This window comes from Halyomorpha halys, unplaced genomic scaffold, assembly GCF_000696795.3.
Source record: "Halyomorpha halys isolate HHAL.00 unplaced genomic scaffold, Hhal_1.1 Scaffold241.1, whole genome shotgun sequence".
NCBI lineage: Eukaryota > Metazoa > Arthropoda > Insecta > Hemiptera > Pentatomidae > Halyomorpha > Halyomorpha halys.
The window spans coordinates 875364-898229 of record NW_027105010.1 but is presented as its reverse complement, the minus strand read 5'-3'; the positions used below and the strand labels follow the sequence as shown (position 1 = coordinate 898229).

The window sequence follows — 22866 nt, the reverse complement described above, 5'->3', positions numbered from 1 at the left end:
TATTTTGTATTTCACTCTAAGGGTCCAAAGCCTAATTTTTGACTAAACGGTTCAATTTGATAATATTGTCATCTCTTTCCACAATTACAATATTCAAAATGATATTACACACTATTTTCTAACATGTCCTATAGTCTTCTATATTGTAACTTCTGAGAAAATCACACACCCTTAAAATTTCATATATATTTTATTTATTCATTGGATGACGTTCGCACTAAGTGTGTGTGATTTAAAAAATAATTGTAAACTATTATTTTGAATATTATAATTATGAAAATTCAAGATGACCGAATCATATACAAGATCATCGAAAAATTATAGAAAAAAGCAATTATAGAATTTGCTTTGAAAATGGAGAAAAATTTGTCTGAAATGTCATCTAAAGGGTGTGTGATTTTCCAAGAAGTAGGTATGTAGAAAATTGTGTATTATTATTTCAAATAAATAATAGTAATATTTTTTTTTAAATAAATAAATATAAACTAAAATGGATAATAATGATTACAAAATAATATATGCACATCATAGATAAATATAGACGGTTAAATGAATTAAATAATAGATAAATTAGAAAAACAATTAAGCTAATAATTCAAATAGAGTAAACAAAATAAACCACTTTGAATAAATTCATATATACAATATTTACATTCTGCCTAGGGAACCTCAAACCAAGCCATGTCACCCACATGTGGATGGCAGGGCAGGACTCAGGGATCCCATCGCTTCTCTTCCAGCAGCATCACTGATACTGAAGGCCAGTGAAGACAGTGTGAGAGGGCTAGAGCCGCATAAGCTTACGACATAAGCTGGCCATTGCAGATCTCCAATAGCCTGTTTAGAATAGGTCTCGGGGCCACTGCCGTTTCAACCTTCAGGAATAGGAAATAGTATTAGTCGTAATTGTATAATATATAATGCAGTAATATTTTTGTAGGTTCAAAAAAAAAAAGAAAAAAACATAAGTGGGTATATAATGAAAAGTAAAATATAATAAGAAAAATTAAAGGTTGTAGACAGTAAATGAAAAGGGTAATAGTAAAAGATGGATAAGAAATAAAATAAGAGAAGAAATATTAAAGAAAGTACAAATTAAGAGATGAAAAAAGAAAAGAATAAAATCAAATGATGAGGCAGAATTCATACCTGTTTTGACGGAAGGCATAAACAGACTGAGTCGTTTGTATTAGAAGGAGTGGGGATGGCAGTAAGCACACCACAATAACGGAAATAATTTTAAAGTGAACATTGTAAAAAAAAAAAAATTAAATTAGGTAAACAATAAATGGTAATATACATAATTGAGGGGGAGAACAGATAATTATGAAAAAAAAACACTCATACATAGAAAAACAAAGGAGAAATAAACTATAAAATAATGGGATACAATATGTGTAAGTGATTAAGAAAGACAATATACCACATGAGTGGGGATACAGAGAAGTGTAAATCATAATAGAAAATTAATAATAAAGTAATTAATATAAGTACACTTAAGAAGGTAACAGATGAATATAAATTAAGAGATAAGATATATGAATATAAATGAAACAGGAAGGATAGTAAATATTAAAATAATTAAATAAATGGTGAGAATTTAGAGAAACAAGAATAAAAGATATGACAAGAAAGTGGGCTTTCTTTATTTATAATTTGAATTCTTAATGGAGTGGTGTTCAAAGTGGATTTTGCAAGTACTCCACTTAAACGCGCGAAACTTTTAAATAAATAAAATAAATATTTAACTAATGATTATAAAAATTAATACTGCTATTTCTTTATTACAATGATATGCTTCATTCATATACCGATACATGAAATATAAAGTTAGAGCACATATTGCGATTTTGTAAAATTTCGAAATTTTCCATTTTTTTACGGAGATAACCAAGTCTTGGAAAAAATTAAAAAGTGGTCGAATTTGAAATTATGTATTTATGTTAGGTATATGACTGGGGTGTTAAACTAATCTTATAATACTGGTTAAACACATAGCACCAATGTACGATTAAATGGTACTGAAAATCAACACGGTCTCATCTTCATTTAAATAGTCTGAGGGTGCTTAAATGCCGAATTTTTAAATATTTTTGTTTTAAGTGCCTTCATTTTTTTTTTATTTGAAATAACTAACCATCTGATATTGTTATTAATTATAAGATGTTGATTGTTATAAGTTGATTGTTATTCTTATGTTATAAGATGTTGAACTCTCCAGTCCCATATCACAATCCTCGAAGAATGGTGTCGAAATTGGAGGATAAAAATAAATCCCAACAAATCACATTTACTCTTCGTCGTAAACCTGCCGACTGCCCTACAGTATACTTTAATAATGTGGCTCTTATCCCTGTAGAACAGATTCGTTATCTTGGACTACATCTTGACAAACGACTAACCTGGAATCCCCACACAAGACTGAAAAGACAGGAAACTACACGCAGATTCCGACTATTACAGCACTTACTAGACAAACGGTCTAAACTTCCAATTCATTACAAACGACTGATCTACATGACAATAATAAGGCCCATCTGGACATACGGAGTTGAGCTTTGGGGATCCACTAAACCTTCGAATTCCTGTCATATCCAATCTTTACAATCCAAAATCCTTCGTAAAATCCTCAATGCTCCTTATTTTGTTCCTAATAAAACCATCCATAAAGGCCTAAATGTTCCTTATGATATTATTCCTTCCATAATAAACTCCCTAACCACCCAAACCCACTAGTTTCTAACCTTGCTTCCTCTTCCATTCCTGGCAATCCTTGGAGGCGCCTGAAAAGGAGATGGCCTCGTGACCTTATATTGTAAACTGTTTTTAGAGGTCTACTACTGGGTAGTTTCTCTACATCCTGTATCATATCACTATGCCATTATGAACAAATTTACTTGTTGTATTTTTTTTATACAGTTGTAAATATCAATAAGTAAATAAATAAATAAAAACATTATAAGATGTAAAACCTAAACTGTCACGACGATATATCATTAATTAGTTTAAATCGTAAGATAAGAAAGGATCTATATCTGATGTAAAGGGCGGGTGAGGTAGGCAAAGTTTCCTTTATTTTTTTTGGTGCTATAAATCTTGAGAAATTGTAACGTTATCATACACCAACCATTACTCGGTATAAGTAAATGCTTTATAAGTAAGAAAAGAAAGGTTTCCGTGGTTGTGGGAGCGGATCCATACCGATTCCTGGTTTCAGCTAATTTTATAATGATGCTTGATGATTTAAATAAAGTAAATTTTTCCTCCAAATACTATTCTACTAATTATTAGTAAATATTAAAGGAAAATGTTGGTCTAGGCATGGAAGGAGAAACATTTCTCAGAAATTATTTAATAATTATCCCCTAATTATATTTATTAATTTATTTTTTTACAAATGATTCGAATACATAAATCGTTTCCTAGTTCTAAGAACCTCGTTTCCCTCCAAAAAGTGTTTTAGTGTTTTGAATAACCATAGGTTAATAAACTACAACAGTGGAGCGTAAACATTCCTCAGTTCCAATAAAACTTGAATACGTTTTGCATTTTAAAACTTTTTTTATTCAGACCCGATTGTACGGTAGCGGAACTGTTTTCCAATTGAGAGTCGGAAGTAGCGACATGAGATAAAGTCGAATTGGAAACCTCAAGGTCGTAAGTGATGGTGCCATCAACTAGCCATTGTTACACAATGGTTTGATAGTGTTGCGATTTGGCAAGTTGGTGTGGTAATAGGAAACATTATTGTTTATGACAATTTTTGACACAAAATGGCCGGATATATGATATATTTAAATAAATTCATCAATAAGAAATCGATTAATCTTTAAAAAAATAATTAAATTAATAAAACTGCAATACTGAAATAACTCAAAAATCTACATGGGAATATGTATTTCAAAGGTTATTATTTAATACTTTTTTATTTATTTATTTATTTAATGTCATTTAAAACTGTACAAATAATAAATACAATAAGTAAATATGTTTCATTTACACTTGAAAATCTTGGGAAGGAACCACCCATTGGTGGTACTTCAAGCACTAATTTAAATTATGTGCCCATCTTCTTTTCAGACGCCTTAGGATTATCAGGGATTGTAAAGGATGAAAGATTATTTAATACTAAAATTCACTTTTACGTAAAATGACGGTAAAAACGATAATGATGAACATGTAATTATGTTTCAACATATTAGTTCAACTGATTAATAAGCCAAAATGTGTTTTATAAATTCATTCCTATCCCTTACTGTGTTTTGATCTGAAACTTATTTATCTGAGAGATGTTTTAGGATGAGATAAGAAGATATTCTGAGCTCAATAAGATATGCACCGACGTTCCGCAAGAAGGTTCTAGGCCCCATACTTTTCCTGTTTATACCGCTAAAATCTTGGAGGATGAAAAAAACAGTAACGATTTTTTTTTATATTTGGAAAAACCAGAAAGATGATCCTCGCAACTCGTCATCATCATAAGTATTTCAGTTTTAAAATGATAGCCCATTAAATTTTTATTGCAAATAAAAAATAAATAAAAACTGAAATCGTAGGCTAGAACTAAAAAAAAAAAATTTGGAAATTGAAAAATAACAGGCATTTACTGTTTTCGACATAGCTTCTATTTCCTCATCGATTTCGTTTTTTCTAGTTACAGTAAAAGCCTAAATACTTAAACCTACCTGTTCAAATGTATTTTCTTTTATATCTATCTATATCTCCATTCGTTTCCACTGCTAACCATATATTTTGTATTTATTTCGAGACCTAGTTCCTTACTGGAGTTTATCAACGTGGTTGTATTCAGTTCTGTGGTTTCCTTTGTCCTTTCTCAGAAATACCAAATCATCAGCATACCCAAGAACCGGTACTTTACCATCTAAAGTCATACACTTCTCGGGACTCATCACACTTTTAATAACGTATTCTAATGCTAGATTAAATAAGATGATAAAGAATCGCCTTGTTTTAAACCAGACCGAATCTCGAACTTCACAGAATAATGATTTCTGACTTGTACCTAATTAAACGTTTAGGTCATGCACATCTGTACGAGATTTACTAATTTCTTTGGCATTCCCTGTTCAAGCAGAATATTATACGGTCAATAGAATCATAAGCCTTTTGGAAATCTATATAAAGCTGTTGAACTACCCCGTTGTATTCCAACATTTTCTGCAAGATTTGCCATAAAAAAAAAAAGAAATGATCAGTAGTTGAACGATTTCATCTAAAACCACATTGATAGTCTCCGATAATTTCTTCGGCGTATTCCGTGATTCGACTAGTTAAGATTAGCGTAAATATTTTACAACATACAGGAAGAAGTGAGATTCCTTGATAGTTATTACAATCCGTTGTCGGCCCGGTAGAGGCTCCTTCCATTCCTCAGGCATTTCCTCAATTTCCCAGATCTTTTTAACCAAAAGGTGTATTTTAGAAACTACAATTTCACCACATGGTTAGTTCACTAGGAATATTGTCAGTTCCCGCTGCTTTATAAGGTTGTAATTTTTCGACTTCTTCCTGACTTGGTTTTTCTATCCAACGTAATTAAACGTTTAGGTCATGGAAATCCGTACAGTTCTTAAAAATTGCAATACATAAATTAGTCGTTGGTTGCGTCTTCCAAACTAATGATAATTTCTTTATTATCTAGAAATTTCAATTTTTCGTGTTGCCTTTGCACACCAAAACTGCAGATTGTTCCCACTTTACGTTGCACAGTGTGGTGAAAACGCAAATTTTGGAGGAAAAATTAGGAACTTATTTGATGCTTACATATTTTTCACGACGAGTAAAACCGTTCCTATTTTATAGTTTATCGTTTTACTCACAGTGAAATTTTTATATTTGCATATTACGTTCATGTTATATGCAAATATATATATAAATCCATATAATAAAACTAAAAAACAATTTTATTTTATATTTATATATAGGATCATAATATCAATCGTAGCATAATATTTTATTCTTATTTGTTTATCAGGCTACTTTCATTTTTCAACTTTTTCTTCAGGTTTTTTATTTTTCCGCACTTTTTAGTTTGTATAATTAACAACGTCTTACACTGTATTACTGTGACATTCTACGGATAGTATATTTTTTTCTGTTCTAATATCTCTTTATAACTTGAGAAAATGTCATATCCAATGTATGCACATCGAATGTTTTGTAATTAGAGATAGTTAATATAGATGGAACAATTAGTCCTGATGCACTTTCTGCATCAGGAGTGTCATAGGAAATTGCAAGGAGAGAAACTGCAACTAGTATCGATTAGTTGCTGGCGACCTCTCTCAGAATAAGAATTTCGTATTTTCCCATTTAGTGATTGTATTCTTTGAAAGATTTAACAGTCCTTCCTTCCTATGTGCATTAAAATAAACGCCACATTTTATTCGTTCTAAAAAATTATATTAAAAATATGAGAGAATGTTTTATTGAATTCTCAGAAAATATTTGACAAATAACGCATACTTTAAGGTCAGTATATAAAGAGTGAACCACTCATCTTAAACAAGATTCATTCCTAGTTCGCTATTACCATATCACTTGGTTTGGTATGAAAGTTTCTCAAGCACTATTTTTATCCATGCGCTTCTACATAATTATTGAAAAAGAACTGTCTAATTATATAGAATTTATTTTTTATTTATAACCGATTTTTTATTTGTGTAGAGAATTAGTCTATTTTCATTACTTTACATTTTTTTATTCAACATTACATCTAATAATTAATACTAAGGAAAAAACAAAGAAGTTAGTATTACATTTAGAAATTTGTTGAAAATCAACTGTTCACTTTTCTTCGACACAACTACGCTTTCATCTAGTATTTTTTTCAAAAAGAATTTTCCTAAAAATACGGCCTTTATGATTAGCACTTATGTGAACTTCAAGCGCCTCAGAATAATAGCGTATTTAACATTTTAATGTCACTACTTGTAATGTCTACTTAGACTCGTTTTGATTCCTTGGGAAAAAAATTCTGTTCGATTTTCAAACGTTGTGATGATAACTTGTAGACAACTTTTACACTGTAAGAAAAAATATATACATATTAGAAACTAAATATGTAGACTTAATCTCATCATTATCATCACTCATCCCCTACCGAATTTCCGATCAAAATTGTTCGCCCTCAAATATGTTGTGTTTTTTCAACCAAGATACACTGGGCGCCATAGAAGAAAAAAACTGTAAATCTTAACAATTAAATTATATTTTTAAAACAGGAAATATGGATTTGAGCTTTGGGGCTCCACTAAACCATCGAATCCAATCCGTACAATCCAAAATCCTTAATGTTCCTTATTTTGTCACAAATCAAGTCATCCACTAGTAATTCAATGTCCTATATGTTGCCGATTTGGCCAGAACTAGATTTCAATCCTTCCATGATAAACATTCCCAACCACCCAAACCCACTAGTTCCTACTGTACCCTAGGTTCTCCTTCATTACCTAATAATCCTCCTAGGAGTCTGCAAAGAAGATGGCCTCGAGGTCTTCTCTAGAAGTGTTATTGGAGTCCTATCAATGGGTAGATTCTTCACATTTTTATATCATTACATTTTATCACTAACAGCAAATTTACTTATATATATTTTTATACAGTTCTAAATAACAATAAATAAATTATAAATTAAAAAAACAGGAAAAAATATAATCGAATATAACTTATCCCCTATGTTTTGTTCTAGAGTTATTTTTTTGGTGAAAAACAATTTGGCTGGTACGCAATATGTACTAGCGCCCGTTCTGAAAACTGCTAAATTACGATCACTCGTCCACATGGAATATCACAACTGTTCTTATGAGTTTTCAAATCTTATTCTTGGTAATAAATACAAATTTTAAACTTTTATTTGAATACATTATTTCTCACAAACTTTTGATAACAAGTATATGCTTTATATTTTTAGAAATGCATTTGTTTAGGGCTCTAATACTTTTTTGAATATATTTTGAAGTTAATTAAATCGAAACTTAATAAAACATTAAAATTACCTACAATGTTTATTAACATTAAAAAATATTTACACTAATGATTAATTCATTAAGTTAATATAACTAAAAATTGATTAACTAAACAATATTTTGTTTATTTACTTATTACTATTTAATTATTTATGAAATATTAAAAATAAATTATATATTGTAGAAAATTGCTACTGGAACCAAATTTTCCAACTCAGTATAAAAAATCTCCATTTGAGGAAAAGTAAAGTTAATTTCTTTTCTAAGAAATTACAAAATCATATTGGATAATATATTTGAGCAATTTTCAATATCAAAAAACAAGAAAATTATTGAAATAAATAAAATTACCAAAATTTATGGAGTAATATTTCCCGATCTGTGTCAATATCTCGGATGGTATTGAAATATTATTCTACCGGCAAATCTGATCAGAAAAAAATACAAGAGTAATATTCCTGAATGTATTTTTATGAAGTAAACAAATTAAAATGGCGTATTAACTACAATTTTAAATTTTGTAACTGTAAAAAGGTAAACTATTGTAGATACAAACGTTACTGGTAGATATATTGTACCAACTTTTATATATCTACTATCTATGTGGTGAGAGAGGTGTATTTTTCCATCCTTTCTGTTTCCTATTAGATCTCAATGAATCTATCTAATAAATCATAATTTACGAATGTCGTTCTGTACAGCATGTGTTTAGGGGTTATTCAGAAGTCCAATATTTTTTTTTTTAGGTGATAAATTATTTTTTTAGCGAATGGAATTGCAGAGATTGAAACCTAAAAAAATAAAAAAGACGTAGGGTGGGAATAGTGGATCTTAAAGATTGGAGATTGGTATACCAAACCCACTTATTCTGGTAGACTCCTCAACTATTTTTCTCAACACCCTTATCACCAAATTATTAATGTTGCTAAGAACCTTATCCACCGATCCTTTTCTCTTTCTGACCCTCAATACCACCAGACCAACATACAACGTATTAAACAGATCCTATTTAACAACAATTTCCCTCCAGAAATTACTAACAAACTACTCGATTCTTACATTAACCGTGTTACTCCAATCCCTCCTGTCCTCAACCCTTCTCAACCCACTCCACCACTTTTTCAGTACAAGTCGCTTCCGTATATTCCCATTCTTTCTAAAAAAAATAAAAGTTCGAACAAATTATTAGTTCGATTTATCAAAGTCCTTTATTACGCTAAACTGAAGCATGATAGATGTATACTTGGTTGTATATTTTTATGTATGTTTAGTATATTTACGACATTCCAACGTGATTTTTTATTTCCTACAGCACATGTGTAGTTGGAAAAACTTATTGGAGGAGGGCAAAATATAAAATTTTACAACATTTTGACGGTATTTCCCAACTCATCGGTTATCTGGGGAGTGTCAACATTTACCCATTCCATAACATCTTTTAGAAAATTAATCTCTTTAAATAGTACTAATAGGCAATTTTAAGTATAATAACTTATTTCAATTATGTTTTATTACAATGTATAGGAAAAATGGGCGTTGGGTTTTACGCCTTTAAGCCCTAACAAACAACAATAGTTTGATAATGTTGATGCGGTTAATAGAAAAGGAAAAACAATTGGTGAGTAGTTTTGTATTGAAATTATGTGGTTTATATAAAACATGGGCAGTTAACCTAAAAAAAGACAATTTAATGAATTATGACATCAATGATTAAGTTTGTCTCCTTGAAAATGTCATAAGGGCCGAAACGTTGGATGTTTTTTAAATAAAAAGTGGAGAATAAAAGTGGATCATTGAAGTTTTTGTTAATAATAATATAAATCACTCTCAAACAATCAATATATAAAATCAGTAACATATACAATCCTTATGGTTAGTGATTAGTTAGGTTCAGTAAAAAGTCGTAAACGAAAAACTGAACTTTTCTTTTTTAAAATTATATGTGGAATCCTCATACAAGACTGAAAAGACAGGAAACTGCTCGTCGATTCCGACTATTACAACATTTATTAGACAAACGGTCCAAACTTCCAATCCATTACAAAAGACTGATCTACATGACTATTATAAGGCCTATCTGGACATACGGAGTTGAGCTATGGGGCTCCACTAAACCATCTAATTCCTCTCGAATCCAATCCTTACAGTCCAAAATCCTTCATAAAATCCTTAATGCTCCTTACTTTGTCACAAATCAAATCATCCATCAGGACCTCAATGTCCCCTATGTTGCCGATTTGGCCAGAACCAGATACCAATCCTTCCATAATAAAATTCCCAACCACCCAAACCAACTCGTTTCTAACCTGGCTTCTTCTTCACAACCTAATAATCCGTATGAAAAGAAGATGGCCTCGAGATCTTCTCCTTTAGAAATGTTTTTGGAGTTCTATCAATGGGTAGATTCTCCACATGTTTGTATCATGTCATAATATCACTTACAGCAAATTTACTTGATGTGTATATATGTATACAGTTGTAAATAACAATAAATAAATTATTAAAAAAAAAAAATTATATGAGGCCACACTTAACACGGAAATATAAGAAATAACAGCTTTTGCTGAATGAAAATCGTTCCATCGGTTTTCATATACTTTGAGTTGAATATAAATTTGTTTTTAGGTTCCTTTTTACTTATCTTTGAAAATATGTACTTCTTGATTAATTTTTCCCCCTGAAGCTTAAGGGAAAGCAGAAACCCAAAAGATTTACTTCTGTACTCTACCTTAAGTCTGAAATTGGTATAAATGATGTAAAATTAGAAGAATTTTTAAACATTTTCCTGAATATTACTAACATTTTCAGAAGTAGGCAACATTAATTAGAAGTATCGTTTTTGTAAAACCTAGCCACTGTAAATAGCGTTTATTAGAAATTATGAGTATAATAAGCTCTTTGAGTATAATTACAAATATACACACCGGGTTTGAATATGACTGGGTGAATGACACCCCTCCTTTCTTGGTACACTTTTAAATTTTACGATATATTTTAATTGTATAATAGGGCAGACTCAGTTAATGATGAAGTGTCGTTTTATGATTAATAATAATTAAGCAATCAAAATAAATGAATAAATAAATACAACTTTTGAGACCGTTGAAATCTCTTCCCAGGAGACTTCGAAGGCCTCTTGGGCTCGAAATTCCGGAGCGGCGAAAGGGGGAAAGCCTTGGCGAACCTTGGGCCAATAGGAGACACCCCAGGACCAGAGTGACCTAGTGAGTAAGGGAGGTAAGAGATAAGAAGAGTGAAAGAAGTGGATGAGGAGGGGATAGGGAGGAAAGATAACGGTAAGGAGGGGAGACAGACAGACAGTTGAGCCTCCCAGAAGCCTGTTCAATGTTGGCCTGAGTTGGTCCACTGTTAGCTCTTCAAGTCTCATCCTTCTTGGTTGGACCATTTCCTCTTCGACTTGTATGGAACTTATGCTAACCAGAGGTTTACTCGCCATTCATTCTTCTTCCTTGTGGATTAGCCTTCTTCCCCCTTCGGAATCTAGACAATACTCTTAGAATCACAGGGTTTTTCACTCACTCCATCAAAAGGTACAGTATATTTTGAGTTTTTAGTATTTCACAGAAAAAAAAATTGAAAATTAAAAAAAAAAAAGGAAAAAAAAGAGATCTTTTTGTCGTTTATTTCGAACAAAATACAGTTCAACCGGAAATCCGCCATTTTCTTTCCAGAAAAAGCCATAAAACTAGAACCCTAGAACTGTAATACAAGAATTTCAGTCTCTTTTTAGAGTTTTACTTTGACTTCTGACTTTTAATGCAAAAAATGTAAAGTACTTTTCCAAAATATAATTTTATTGTAAATCTTACATGAGTTTAATCAATAAATTTTATTTGTTTGAAACATTTTGTTTGAAAAGAAAGCTGGGGTTATTGCAATAACTGTTTCAGCGTTTCTCAAGAACTTTGTTTCTAATTGCAAAAGCAATTAAGTAATTACATTAAATAGTCTATACTTTAATAGCTTTGTGACTCTGATTAAAACTCTGAGAACAGAGTCGCAACATTTATATTTATTGTATGAAATAGGTTTACTCTTTTTTTTCAAAAAGAACTCATTATCAATAACTTTATGAAGTAACATTCTGGAACAGCGTACATTCCAAAATTTATTTTATTTATTATGAATTATCAATTTAAAATTTTTTTTTTTTTAAATCCATATGCCTAGTTCAATTTGAATCATGGTCAACCAACAGAATTATAGATCTGTAAATTATAGCAAGACACTGAATAAACTTGCTTTAGCCAGTGTAGGAGGATCAAATCGAAAAACCGAAAACCAATTTGATGACCGGAAAACGTGATTTTTTCGCACTAACTAAGGTTATATATGTAACTTTAATATAATTAATAAACTAAACTTTTATGTCAGTGTACATACAATTTCCAATTATAATTTATAGCTATATTACTAAATAAACAAAAATGTACATAATTGATAACATTTCAATTTGAAAATATTAATAGTAAAATTTGAAAATAGTTTAAACGTTTTCATTTATTGGTTTATAGAAAATCGTTATAAAAATCATTTTTATAATTAAACTGTCTAGTATAATTTAAAACTCAATTCAATAATCTTTTTTTTTCTTTTATTCATTTTTAGGGAACTTGACTTCCTTATCACTTTCTTATTTGTTAAAACGAAATAACAACACTGACGTCTAGAGTTCATATCTCTATCTTCAGGACTACTTTTCCATGTTACTTAAAATTATATTTGATCCTATTCTCTTGCGTTGTGTATTTTACCTTATAAATACATTGTACTGTAGGAGATACAGTGCATCAATACTATTTAGAAGATGACAATGTTAAAAATTTATATTAATTCTGGATGGATATATAATTTTAAATTTTATTACATTTAAATATATAATGAAAGGAAGAAGGAGGAAATAATATTTTAACTAACAAAAAAATAATTCTGAATACCTGGATGTCACCAGATGAAACGTAAGCGTTGTTATTCTGTTTTAACAAATAAAAAAAAGTATTAGGGAAGCTATAGTTCCCTTAAAAAAAAAAGTATGTAAAAATAAAATAAATACTCTTAATAAAATTATAAAAAATGGAATTATTAAATTACAATAGTAAGATAATTAATTATGACTATAAAAGGTGATTAAAAGGTATATTTAATCTTTAGGTGTGGTGGATATTATCCTTTGGTTCGGGGACTAATTGTGAACTTAAAATTTCGATTAAGCTTAAAATTGCCAGATTACTTTTTAATCTGAATAAACTATTAGGAAAAAGTTTTTAGAATATAAAATTTTCAAATAAATTATTATTGTAGTCTTTAAAAAATCTTAATGTGAATCCGATTTTATTTATTTTTCTGTGATTAGGATGAGATTTAAGGTTTAAATATTGTTTATTCATTTATTAATTTTTATATTAATAGTTTATGTGAAATAGATTCTCCTATTTACTCTCCGTTATGATTTATTATATTTTTAAGCGTAATTTAATTTATTTTCGTACGAAATTGTAATTTTGCAACTACAATATCTAATACCATAACCCGTTAGTATTCTAATTCCATAGAATCAAGGTTTACTTAATTTAATAAAAAAGAATATGTTTTTTCGTTTCTATATTATTTTTTATCTAATTATACATACAAACTGAAATAATATATACTGTTTGTAAATAAATAAATAAATATGCCAATCGTGTACTTAGGTATGTTTTTCAGAAGTACATGTCTGAGGTTCTTGTCGGTTGGAGAAACTATAAACAATTATTTTTAACACATCTTACTTATCACAAAATTTCTTCTCATGAAACATAGGTAAATCGTTTTGAAGCTAATAATTTATAAATTATCTTTACTAATTATACAAGTACGTACATTCACATAACAGTATTTATCTTATATAGTTCTGTATCATCTTAGGAATGGAAAAGTTTATTTGTTTGTAACTTATTTGTATTTGTTAATGGATAATTCGAAACCTTTAAATAAGTCTCCATAATTTTTTTTTAGTTAAAAATAAAAAATTAAACCACCAAAATCTAGTTATTACCATTTTCAAGCTCATTTTGCAATAAAAACAATATTAGCTTTCAATATATTTTGAAAAATTATAAACATTCAAAGGAAAAACACATCAAGTCATTATTGCTCTTATAATTTACTTTTATTTTTTATAAATAAATTATTTTATGTATTTCTTATAAAAATAAAGACGAAAACTGTAATATTAATATTAATTAGATTTAAAAAAGTATAATATTTCTAATAATATAAATATACGAACAATTAATTGAAAAACACAAAAAAACAAATGTTTTTATTGTAAATACCTTAGCTTAATTCTAAATCTCACTATTTAAATTCATTTAGTAAATATTTTTCTAATCGGCCATATTGAACAAATTAACATTGAAAACAAATCAGAAAAGAAAAAAAAATTAATTAAAATAGTTTTAATTTTTTTTCTTAACTTACTGTTTTCTATGTGCATAATTTCAACTCTGTACGTGACTGCCATTTTTTATTTTGTTCTGTTATTGCACACTGTTAGAAATAAAAAAAACTAAATAAATCTTATATAAAAAAAAATTAAAAAATAGTTTAATTATTGTTTAAAATACAAAATAAAAAGTTACTACTAAAGCATTTTGACTTTTTGAATCCCGTTTGACTGACAGTTTTTGAAAGTGTCTTACCATCGCAGAGAAATTTCCGGCAAAAACCATTACCGAATATGTCAAGGATGTCAAAAAGAAAAAAAAAAACAGAGAAAGTTTACCATGGATTTTTTTTTTCACTTAATAGCATTTGTGTCGACCGAAATTACCGTTTCTTCGGCTCAAAAGATACGTGTCACGGAACAGCTATTGTGATCCGGATTCCTTAACCTTTCAAAATTGGAAAATTTGACAAGTAAGGAAAAAGATAATTCTATAGCGTTCCATATTCTTGTACGGGAGCGTGGAGAATCAGTAAAATTTTAATATTCTTATTAAAAAAAAAAAAAAAAGAGAAGAAAAAAAAGAATTCAAAGATTCAATCTGTTTAAAATACCATCGATATGGTGAGCTAAACTACCATAATTTAAATATTAATTTGAAGTCTATATAAGTTAGAAACCTATTTACAAAAAAACAAAAAAAATGTTTGCTACAGTAAAAATAATGTTTTATTTATAATTATTAACCAGTCACCATTCAGCTAAAATGAAACAATTTTTAAGCAATATCTAAAGCAATCTTTAATATTATTTAAAACTTACATATTTTTTGTCAACCAATTGGATCAACAAAGGAGATGGTCAGGCCTGCAATTAAAATATTTAATAAATATAATTTTCAATATTGCTTCCTTATTATTAAACTCCTTGAATTGAGAATATGGAAAATTATGAGTCATTTCCTAAGTCGTAGGATTGGGATAGTTTATCCAATTTGATTTACTTCAACCTAAAATAGAATAAATAATAATAATAATGTCATTTTTAAAAACCATTTTTTGAAATCTTTTGAATTGAACGAGTATCTAGAATATTAATATTATTTAAATTTTACAATATTAATTTTAATATTACTGGTTGCATCAATATTTATAGTTGTTTTAGTACTTTCTTTAATATGGCTCAATGCTAGCAGAAATGTTATTAATATTTCTTATTATATTAAACAATTTTTTCACATATTCAAATAACAAATTATAAAAAAAAAATTTTTTTTTTATTTTCAAAAAAAATTCCGTTTTATTCCAGAATTCACGTGGCATTAGCTTTACAATATCTATTTTATTTTTATAAACATTGTCGTGAGGAACGCATTTAATTACTAATTACTTTAAAAAATAAATTTACATTAATAAAATTTGATCAATTCGATTGTGTTAAAATTAATTTTATTTATACGGTTTAAAAACATTTTTTAATGATTTTTTTATCTAGGAAATCGTGATACAATTTTTAGTTAAATTTTTTAATTGTAGTATTAGAAAAAAAATTTGGTTGTTTATTCATTTTTTTTTTTACTCTTGGCCAAATAAACAAAGTTGAAGATACTTTGGAGACAACATTTTTGAAAATCCTATGTTTAATCACTGTCAAAATATTTTAATATGGATATGACGTAGCTGATATTAAAAGACCCATAGAGAGTACATATATATGACGAGCTTAATCAAAATCGTTCAACCTGTTTTGGAGAAAATAGAATTTGACACATTTAGCACGTCGATTTTAGCAAAAACGTTGCTATCACATACCTGGTATGTATCTTCTACCTTAAATACGTAATTTAAATTTCGTTCCTTAGCTAGGTTAAGCACATACACAGAACATTTTAGGGTGCTTGGTTATTTGATGTCAGAGGACCATAAAACGTGTACTTTGAAAACTCGATTCGAAATTTTTAATGATCTTGATACTTCTCATATACGTAGCTAAATAAAAGTAAATCCTGTTGAATTTGAATCATTTGATGAAGATTTAAATATGTATGTTTAAAAAAATTGAAATTTTACCTTCTGGTCCCTAATTTTTGGATTGGAATTGGCTGTGTTGAACGGATATTGTAATAAATTAACATTGTTATAGAATTAAAACAGCGTATTCAATCGACATAATTATAAAAATGGATAATTTATTTATAATGAGTGAAGATTACAATAAATTACATATTTGAATAATTACATGCAACCTGCACCAAGTTAATATTAACCAAGACCTGAGTCACTGGTCACCAACATTTTATACCTCAACAACCTAAAAAAAACATTTTTTATTTTTTTTATTAATCTTAAAAATAAATATTTATTAAAAAAAAATATGCTGCTATTTAATCCTTACTAAATCACAAGGACCTCTTAAGAGACAGTTTAATCATAATTAAAAAATCTCACTAATTCTTTTTTTAAAAGTAAAAAGTTAAAAGCAATTGATCTAAAATTTATACCTATTAAAAATTAGCACCGATTTTAACACTATTTAATTTAAAATATACATGTTTTCTAATGGACAAGAAAAACCTAAAACGAACGAATATCATCTAATGTCATAACTTTGTTGAAGTATAGTACATTTCCATTAATAAGAAATATATAACATCTTTATTCAGATATTTGATAACTTCATTATCGACTTCAAAGATCAACCTTTATAAATATTTTTTAAACATAAATATGATGTTTTAGTATAAAAAAAAAAATTATATTTGTAATGTGACTAATATTGTTAAGTGATAAGTTCAATAAAGTTTACTAAAACTACAATTTTCATAAATACATAAATAAATATTAAGATAAAAACTGTTTGATATAAGCTAAACCATTTAACATTCGAGTGGTGTTGTTTTTAGATTATAACAACTTGAATATTGAAGTTAATATTTGAACCCATAAATGAAAATCCAGGTGCGTTTCAAGCTATACATAACTTTTATTTACCATCTTTCTTTAATTTTAAATTAATCCTTTTACTTAGAGGCTGATAATGATGACTGACTTTTGTCATAAACACTGTGGAAACACGGACAAATTTATTTATAAATTTAGTAGTCCATTCATACGTTTTGATTCACTCCCCATTACCTTCTAAAATTTTATATTTTAGGAAATTATTTTTTGTTAGCTCATTGGTAAGGCAATGGACTACTAAATCCAAGGACCCAGGTTCGAATCCGGCTGCGGCAGATAATTATTATCTGTTACCTGCAGCCATTTAGATCCAGGAGCCATCCGGGGTCCACCCAGCCTCATAATGTGGGTACTCTTAATTGGGTAAAACTCTGTCGGTTGAATATAATTCTGACCAAATCACCTCCTTGTACAACCGTTGTTCTAGTAACTGTATTTCCTTACAAAGTACCGCACTCTTCATGGGTTTTAGCAGTACAGATTTAATTTTTTTTAATAGTACTTTTTAAATATTTTGCTTTTTAACTGTATATATATTTTTTTACCTTCAGTGAAGTACCAAATTCATTCATCCATTATTTATTTCTACTCAGCATTAGAGAGATTTATTTATTTTAAATAAATAAAATTTAAGGATAATTTATATAGTAAACTATATTGAAAATTTGACCTTTCAAACTCTTCAGAATAATTTAATGAGTATAAGAGTAGGTCATTTAGTGACCATATAATTATTAATTATTTTAATCCATATTATCAAAATAAATAAAATTTAAGGATAATTTATATAGTAAACTAAACTGAAAATTTGGCCTTTCAAACTTTTCAGAATAATTTAATCAGTGTAAGAGTAGGTCATTTAGTGACCATATAATTATTAATTAATTTAATCCATATTATCAAAATAATTTCCAGTAGATTGATTTTAGGAAAATTGTTGGTGTACAATCCAAAGTAAACTCCTACCTTAAAAATATTATTTCACTTTCGTACAACCACATACACACATACCATATACCATATATTATACCATGAGACATAAAACAAGCATTACTGTTGAAAACTGCAATCACATATATTATTAAAATATAATTCCTGACCTCTATTTCGCTCACTACTTTATTGTCATCTGTAACCATGCTTCCCAATGTAATAATATAGGCACAATAAATTGAGTATAAAGTTAATATTTGATTTTTGATAAATATAACCTCTCTAGACGTATATTTCAGTTCAATATAAGTAATTATAAATGAAATTTATTAAGTGAGAAGATAGCATTTAATTAAATTTTATAATATACAATTTTAATACATATCGGCGCTAAAGTACCCCATTTATTAAAATAGAACTACTCTTGGTATTTAATAGTATTTTAGTGTAATTCATAGAATATTTGCAAATTAATTAAATTGACTTATTAATATGGCAATGATTAGTTTCTCGATTAACATAATAATTATGAATCATTAAACCACATTGAAAAATAATTAAAAGTTAGATCATGTTTTCCAAATATTAACTTTCCTATAGTTAAGATATCAATCATTTCTTTCTTTTCTCGGTTTGATTGATTTTCTCAAAAAAAATTTTTGTACATTCCCTCTGTAAAAGTGTCCCACTTTTTTATAAATTCGGAAACTTTCGAAAAACTATAGCCTACTGAAGATCTCAATGATTGAAAAAAATAAGAAATAAAAGTAAAATATGATAATATATATGATTTATTATTTATAAACGCAGGACATTGCAGAAGACCATATTACTCTTTTTAATCTTATCGTGTGATGTCACTTCAACTTTTATAGTTTTCCAGAAGTTCTTGCGTAAGATTTGAGGAATTTTAAATTCCAAATCACTTTCATTTAATGATTCTCTTATCACTCTTCCGTGTTTTTTTCTCTTTTTTTTTTGCCATAGTGTCTTCTGCACGTTTCTCAGTCCAACAGGACACATTAGCATGTAGTTATCAATACATGAGTAATAAAATACAGGATAACTGTATTTAGGCTCAAATTATGATCTAAATATTTTATGAGAAATAACATGTTTAAAAAATAATTAATAATATTTCGAATATACACAAATTATTTTAACATCAGGGATTATTGTATTGCTTTCTTCACTGTCATATAAAAATTTTTACTTGCTCAAATCAATGAAGAATGTTCTTTTGTATAATACCATAATCCAATTATAGCATGAATATGATTTTATTTGTTATTATTATTTTATGAGTACCAATATATGAATATTATATTCCATTTTATTATTATAACGATACAATTGAATATCAACCTTTCCATTAATTGGGATTTATCTCTGCAGTCTAAATTATCAATTTGTTTACCTTTAATTAGGCAATACAAAGATAAATTAATTTTAGGAAAATCGTCCCCTACAATGGAATCCTGCAAGTTCACCCAAATTTTTTATTACTTTAATGAAAACTACGTATAATTTCTAGTCAAAATTGAGGAGTCAGACAGTTAGGAGGAATACTAAATAGTGGCTGCTTCAAAACGTTAATTTTTTTTTTTTCATTTGGAGCTCTATATCGTTAAAACACTTTAAAAACCTAATAAAATATCGTTTATAGTATAGTTTACTAAAATATGAGCCCTAACAGAGCTGTTTCCGCTCAATAATTCCCGAGATATAGTTATTTTAAAAGCAACATTTCATGAAAAATGAGTAGTCAGTGGTTTTATTGAGAGAAATCTATACCTCTAGAATCATTTGATATACGGATGTCTATAAGCATTCAAATTAAAGCTAGTTAAATGTACTATAAAGTTGTTTATTATCTTTATCTTCGTAGGAATAGTAGTTTTCATAATAGTTGCTGAAAAACATTGATTTCATATGCAAAATCATAAAAACTACTACTTCTACGATAATAAATATTTTAAGCTACTTTATATTACATTAAACTATCTTTAATTTGAATATAAGAATATTTATAATATATTTTTGTATCTTTTTAGCCCTGATGAAGCCCTGCAAAGTGGGACGAAACGTCGGACATTAAATAGTTAAAAACTATTTGTTCTTTTTTTACCGCAACCCAGACCATCTTCTTATATTTAGGTTTTACGGTTATCTAAGTAATCTTTAATTTGATTGCTTACAAACATCTGTACGTCCAATGGTTCCTGAGATATAATTTTCCATAAACCAAACGTTTTGTCCCAGAAACTAGAAATCATTGACTTGTTAACTTAGTGGACGATTTTTCTAAAATTAATTTACAGGCAGCTAAAGATTTTATGAATATATGGTAGCGTGAAATTTTTATTCAATTATTCCACATTGTAGGAAACTGCCAATACCTTTGTATATCTTCAGCGATATTATATACCCTGGCACCGGAATCGCTAAACCTATTAACGTATTTGTTTATTCGTGTAACTCTTGGCTGTTTCATTGTGAATATGGGTAGTTGACAGGCTTTCAAGAACTTAGGCCAGTGAAGACGAAGAGAGCCTTAATCATTCCTCCAATTCCACCAGCTCCAAAAAAAAATGTAACAAGGTTTGTGACTGCAGAAAAGGAGGATTCAAGTGTTCTTTCATCTGTAAACTTAATTGGGGTACTTGTGAAAACTTGGATATTTTACACGAAGAAGATTGCAGATGACCCCGTTTTCTCTTCTAGAACAGATTGATAGAGGAGAACGGTTTGAAAAATGATCCGAGTAATGGAAAGCCGGAACCCTAAGAAGAAAACGGTGAACTTTGTTATATTGTACTCATTATTTTCTCTTATCTAAATGTGAAATACATTATTCCGACCGTGAATAATTTCGAATCCGATTTTTTCACATATATTAAAGTCCAATGAGTCTAAATAACCGTAAAATGGTATAGGTGGTCAGTCACAGAAACGAAAAATATGAAACTGAAACTATGTATTTAAGGCCAGTATATTTTTGGGATGTTACAGTAACTTTTTTTACACCAGAAAATTACCTCTTCCAAAATAACCACTCAGAAAAATAAAATACAGTGTTTAAAATATACCAATAATCCTCAGTAACTGTGTAATAATTTGTTTTTATTATTTTGTGAAATAAAAATTTTAAACTATAATTTTTGTAAGAAAATTCCAAATGCAATTTTATCATTGATTTTATTATCGTTTTTAATTGATTTAAATAAAAATTTTGGTTAAGCATTTTTCGTTTTAATTTTTTTTTTTTATCCTAATGAAAGCTATAAATTCCTTTATATGGTCCAGTAGTTAAGTCATTCAAAGAAATGGAATCCTAATCAAGTTCAAAATGGGTTTTAATTGGTTGAAAATGTATTTTCTTTTATTGTTTTAATTGTTAATTACCCTCCGGATGCAGGATTATTTAATTCTACGTATCATTCTTTCCATATTCCCTCACAAATATGGACTACAGATTAAAAATGCATTGTTCCTCAAAGGAAGATTTAGAAACATTAAAAAATACTAAACAAATTTATGACACAATGTTCTATGAGAGTATCGCTAATTCTGTGATCATCCTAATAGTTTCTCCTCATCCCTTCCAAAAAAAACCTTTCGGATTCTCCATCTATAAACAACAGATTCCACTTTTACTTCATACGTTGTGCAATGTATTTTTGTATTTTTTTTTAACTCTTGGCATTTCTCAACTCACACAAGACAATTTTGGAAAAGGAACTGGAAACAAATTTTGGGGAGCAGGGGTGAGCCGCGGCTCCCCCCTAGATTTTTGAGAAGAAATTAAATAGTGAATTGTTTTGATAGATGATTTCTTTCTGGGAACATGCTAGAATAGCAAGTTGGCATTTTAAGATGAGGTCACGGATCACGTCGACTTTTGGGTAAAAATGGTAAGATTCAATGAGTCCTATTATTCGTCAGATACCTCTAAAAATAATGGGGAAACGAATAAAAAACATCCTTTTTTAGATTCCATTCTTTTTATTATAACTTACAGTTTACCATTTGTATAATTTGAGAAACTTAAAAATAAATCAATGAAGGGAACGATCATAGAAGAGGTGGTTCATATTTTTACCAGCAATCCCAGAAGGCTGATGCTCTCATAGCAAACCTCTTCACCATCACTTATATTTTTGTATTTATTGTGTGTGTTTGTTGTATGTATTTATACACAATAATTAAATTTATGCTCGATTTTCAAGTTTCATTTACTACAATTTATTGTGATTATAGTTAGTAAAAATTTTATAAGTAATGATAGAATTTTATGAAGTGGAAATAAAATGGTGATGGTATTTCTTGGAGTGGTGCGGGGTTACTTTTCTTACTTTCAAATATAACAATAATAAAATATGCAGGTGTTTAAAATATACCAATAATAGAAGAGGTGGTTTGAGGATGAAACGTTTTAAGGGTTTTTTGTTAATCGTTTATTTCACATAGACGATAGAGAGAGGGAGGGAGAGGGGGAGAGAGAGAGAGAGAGAGAGAGAGAGAGAGAGAGAGAGAGAGA

The 22866-nt window shown here is 28.6% G+C and overlaps 1 protein-coding gene across 2 annotated transcripts in view; it reads left to right on the top strand.

Annotated features, from left to right (window-relative positions):
* Positions 1-22866, top strand: part of LOC106680077 (very long chain fatty acid elongase 4) — a 255148-nt gene that overhangs the window by 201445 nt on the left and 30837 nt on the right. The window contains exon 1 of one of the 2 annotated variants that reach the window (XM_014419544.2): positions 11342-11539. The exons of the other annotated variant lie outside the window; for it this stretch is intronic. The gene's annotated coding sequence lies outside the window, so the exon portion shown is untranslated. Of the gene's footprint in view, positions 1-11341; positions 11540-22866 lie in introns of those variants that run through there. 2 annotated transcript variants of the gene reach the window in all.